The sequence below is a fragment of the Rhodamnia argentea genome, chromosome 8 (assembly GCF_020921035.1).
Source record: "Rhodamnia argentea isolate NSW1041297 chromosome 8, ASM2092103v1, whole genome shotgun sequence".
In the NCBI taxonomy this organism is placed as follows: domain Eukaryota; kingdom Viridiplantae; phylum Streptophyta; class Magnoliopsida; order Myrtales; family Myrtaceae; genus Rhodamnia; species Rhodamnia argentea.
Window position 1 is genome coordinate 20,047,153 of NC_063157.1, and position 5,156 is coordinate 20,052,308.

The 5,156-nt window shown below is 43.6% G+C and overlaps 1 pseudogene; it reads right to left on the reverse strand.

The window, feature by feature from the left end:
* Positions 1 to 643: 643 nt before the first annotated feature.
* LOC115730254 lies at positions 644 to 4,010 on the reverse strand (annotated as a pseudogene).
* Between the last annotated feature and the right edge of the window lie 1,146 nt (positions 4,011 to 5,156).

The window sequence follows — 5,156 nt, forward strand, 5'->3', positions numbered from 1 at the left end:
CCATGTTCATGACACGGTTAGCATTGCTGACCATGTGCACGCACGATCAGTGGTTACTGATGGTGCGCTTTGCCCAATGTGCCCGATCAGTAACCGTTGTTGATCGTGCATTGTTGTGCAACTTGCACAGCTTGATAATCTGCAATGGTTGCAGATTTGAAGAGAGCCAAGCGGTGTGCCATTTTAGCATGAGTTCGTGAGAAAATAAATCTCTCTCTCTCTCTCTCTCAAGTGTGCGAGGAAGTGTGAGGGAAAAACAGAAAAGGTTTCTCTCAATTTCATTTTTACGGTGATCAAAATATTAGAGATTTTGGAGAATTAGTTCCATAATATTGCTAGCACAATTAAAATGATGATTCTTGCGAATTCGTTACGCCGTTCGACGTTGCGGCTGGTAGTGTGTCTGAACTAGAGATCCAACACTTGTGGGGCTCGAATAGAAGAACATCTAAATCATTTCGTTTCAAGTATGCTTTGAGAGGCAATTCGTTTAACCCCCTTCGTTAATATGATTTTTCATTGAAAAGCACGAACTACTTCTCTGGAGATACATGTGTGGGTCTTTTATTTATTTTCACTGCGTTTTATATTTTATTTGCCTATGCATGTTACGTATAGCCTTACAAATGCGCCTCTCTGGTTGCCAACAAGGTCTTGTCTGTCTCACTCTGCCGATTGGTTCACGCGAGCCACGGCTTTGTCAACCTGAGAAAGCATATTCAGTAATTATTTGCCATATTTGGGAAATGACAGAAGTGTGAGATGATGCGAAGCTGTTATTACCTCCGTGCTCCAATTTGTTCTTGCAGTCAATATGATCAAGGTTGCTGTTTGCAGAATGACCCCAATGATCATTCCCCACCAGATTCCCTGAAGATCAGAAAGCTTTTGAGAGAGAGAGAGAGAGAGAGAGAGAGAGAGAGAGAGAGAGAGATTGTTGATTTACCGCCACTTCTAAACTAGTTTTGAAACCGAGAACACATCCTATGGGGAGACCGATAATGTAGTAAGCGGTCAGATTTACATATGCCACCACAGCTTGCCACCCGCTTCCAATTGCCACACCTGCAGAGTCATGAAGCACGAATTGTAATTTGGCGTGGATTCGAGTAGTTAACACGTCAAGTGGCAGGCCTCACGATGTTGCCCACGATCGCATTACACAGCACAAACATGAAACAGTGCAGAAAAACCTTAGGACAGAGAAAATTTTGAGATGACATGCTTGAGTAGTCGAAGAATTGGAAAGAATGCACTCTTTTATTATTTACATGAATTGGAACCAGTGGAAATGAATTGACAAGGCACGCTAGCAATTACAATTATATATCATGCCCGATGCAACATCAGTTACCTGACAGTATGGGTTGAATGCCATTCAGGAAGACAGAGATGGCCAGCAGGGGAGTAATATTAGAAACAGCATCGCTGACTTCTTCATCACTTGTGAAGAGTTTGCTTAAACCAACCCGGAATATGAGAACAATTGCAGTGAACACTATACTGATGAAAATACTGGTCGCATTCACTACCACAACTGAAAATTTCGCAACTCTTGGATGACCTGCCCCTAACTCGTTACCAACCCGGACACTGCAATCAATCACCAAATCATCTTTAAGCCGACAAAGGTGCATTAGGGATCATATTAAACCCCCGACTGGATGAAAAGCATATAACAGTAGTTATCAGCATTTTAGTTGCAGTTTGTGTGACCAGAAAAAAAAGTAGGCAATGATACTAGCCGATTGGAGATTGATAACCAAAATTACAAAGGAGCACTATTCAACTATGTAAAATCTCATTTGACAATCTGCAACTTTTGCAGTGACAGACCTGGCTGCTGCACTTAGCCCCAGCATAAACTGCATATCCCAATTCCAGTAATTCATGCTGAAAATGAGTGTCAACATAGAGTTAGGAGGATGAAGCTAGCATGTTCGATAGAAGAAGGATGATTAGCTGACATACCAGATGGACATCGTGTCCAATTCTATTGTAGGATTGGAGAGGAAACCAGCTAGGAGCACCAGTCCATTGAAATACCATATTTCCAAGCTGCATTCAGATTGAACTGAGGTCACTTGTGACAGTTAGGCATTTGGGCACATTGAAGTGTCAGTTCCAACATGATCGGTTGGTTTCATGTTCGAAAGAAGTGTTTGAAATTGGAACTGACTATAACATAACAGAGTTGGTTCCTGGCTGTGCATAACATCCCTGAATTAAACCTTCAAGAATGGCGATAGAGTACAACTGAATCTGTTTTTGCTTTAGCAGCTGTGAGGTAGGACTTCCATTTGTTTCTATTTCAAGAAAATATCATTTTTCAATCTTCCACTTTCCAAAAGCTGTCCTTTAGGCTGTTTTTCAAAGAACTCACTTTCAAATGTAAGCGAACCTTTCAAATCGTACTTTTTCCATAAAAAACAGAACTTTTTTCCAAATTGAACACAGAGTTCAGGGGGATGGTAAACCATGCTCTCTAGCACGCATGACCTTAGAGTTTCTAATCAGTCCTAAACTATCTAAAGGTCTTACTTTTTCATTCTTTAGGGTGAGTTCCTTTCCAAAAGTCGTACAAGGAGCAGAAAACATTGACAACTACTTCCTTTGGAAGAACAATGGGTTTCTTGATAGAACCTACAACTGACCCTGGACTAGAAGTGTATGCAACAACGTTTGAGCTTTGGAAATGGTTCCTTGGGGGTAGGCTGCAAATTTTCGTCTTGAGACCTGCCCACTAAACCTTGCCTTACCATGGCAATGTTAAAGACGGAACGAGTGTAGTAAAGCAATTCTGCAACTAACACGTACCAAAGCATCACCGCAGAAGCAACCGTAAGCTTGAAGTAAGGCCAAACTCCCGTTAAAGCTCTAATAGACAGGCCGGTCCAAGTTTCCTTGCAAGAGGGGCTCAGGACGATGTAAAGCGCGTTGAGGAGGACAAGAATCCACCACGAGAGGCTTAAAGTCAGGGCCGCCCCTAGAAGGCCATAGTCCAAGACATAGACCACAAGCCATGTGAGGAGGGTGTGCAAGAGGAAGACCCCCACGGACATGTAAGCCAGAGGGTTCACTATGTTCTGTGCCTGAAGGAACCTCTGCATCGGGCAGGCGAGGGCGAATGCGTATAGCTGAGGGATCAATCCCCGCGTGAATAACTGGCCCGGCTCAGTGATGGTCTCAGATTGTCCGATCGCAAGGAGTATGTCGCCGGAGAACCAGTATATGAAGCTGAGAAGGACAGCTGCTCCCAAGTGCAGAACTACAGCTCTTTGGCAAATGATGCCCATTTCTGAGTACCTCTTTGCCCCATAAGCCTGGCCACATACAGTTTGCCGCGCTGGCCATGCCCAGCTGAGTGATATCGGAGCACAAGGAAAGTTCATGACTTGTTTTGTTTCACATGCTTCGTGAATCAACGGAATATAGCACCGGCATTATGGCTTAATACATGAGTAAAATTTCCAGCAATAAGACGGGACAAGATGATTGTGATCTAAGAAAGTTGAGATAAGTGAATGCAACTATTAGCGTAACCAAATAATGAGCATTAAACTGTGATCATTGAACTGGAAGCCATAAATTCAATGAGCTTTAAGAGTGGTGGGCAAATACCATAATTCCATAAGCAAGACCTTGGATGCACACGGTAGCCATGGAGGCTCCTGCAAGTTCCACCGTGCCCAAATGCCCGGTAAACATGAGCGACACGAAACAGAGCATGTAGTTAAAGATGGACACGACAATGGATGAGCCAGATAAGAGCCAGAGCAGCCTCGACTCCCAGGCCACTAGACGCGGCCACCATCGGAGTGGGACCGAATGCTCAAGGAGCTCCTCGATGGTGGCAGACGGCCAGTCGGAGACTCGACCGCGGGGGTCTAGTCTGGGCAGCAAAAGCTGTTGCTCTGGCTCCGCGGAGCCCATGACCCTTCGTGATGGGGAAAGTTTGATAGTGCACGCTGCAGTTGGAGAGACCAGAACTCGTTTGATCAAATGTCTCGGGAAGCCTTCTAAAATAGGCGGCAGATTAGGTTGAAGGTTAACTACCATTCTTTTCTGTTTAAGCCATTTCGTCCTTCGTTGGGGAACACGCATTTGTTAGATAGAGCTAACACTGCCGTAGGTAGGAATCCTCTCAAGCAGATGATATATCTGCAATTGGGAGAATGTTGATACCTGCTAACCCTTTTAGTCATTCTTGCATAGAAAATTAGAACTAATTCTAGTTCTTAAAAAAAACAATAGTTCATCATTCAAATTTAATTTTTGTTAGTCATGCATTGCATTTTGGACCGACGGCGGGAAAATTGAAAGGAAAATCAGCAAGCGCTGGACTTGAGCCCATATAAGATTTTCGGTAATAATTGGGAGGAAAGTGCCGAAATTTATAAGGCTGATCTGGAGTTTAATTCAGCACATTCATTGTTAAATTAATTAAGAAAAGGCTTTTAGTTATTGTCTATTAATCGGAAAAAAGCCTAAGGCGAGCCCAAAAATAGGTACTAAGCCCTTTTAATAGTGAAACTTCGGCACCCCCTAAACTCAAAGTCCTATTTACCGAAAATTTCATTCAAATGAGTGCAATTGGACCTTCGGGACTTAATCGGCATTATATTTTGGTCTCGGGGCCTATTTTGCGAACATTAAAAGCTATAAGCCCAAGCTTGCAACGTCTTTGCCTGTGTAAACAAGCTTAGCTTTAGGGTTTAGAGGAGGTCACACAATTTGTCAAATAGGAGCTTCGTAAAAGAGGGAGAAGAAGCGACAATGGATGGTCACAGCTTAGAGGTCTCCATTCTCTTTGTCTGGCTCCGTGTGCAAGAGAGACCCAAGACAAAGAGACACAAGCGAAGCAGAGAATACGAGCGTTAAACATGAAGTTTTCTCTCACAATGGCTTGCACTCATTGAACTCTTGTTGCGGTTTTTACTCAGGTGGATCCACAGCACCACTACAAGTTCATCCCCTGATGCTGTTTGCTTCAATGACACCGCGCCTTGGGTAACCACGAAGCTGCTGCACAGTGATGGTGTTGATCCATGCCGACGACCCCGAAGCTGGTTCCCGAAGTCTCCCTAGTTAACTTAGCTTCTATCTCCCCTTATTTTTTCTTAAACCTTACTTCGATTGCGGAAAATTTTTAGTAT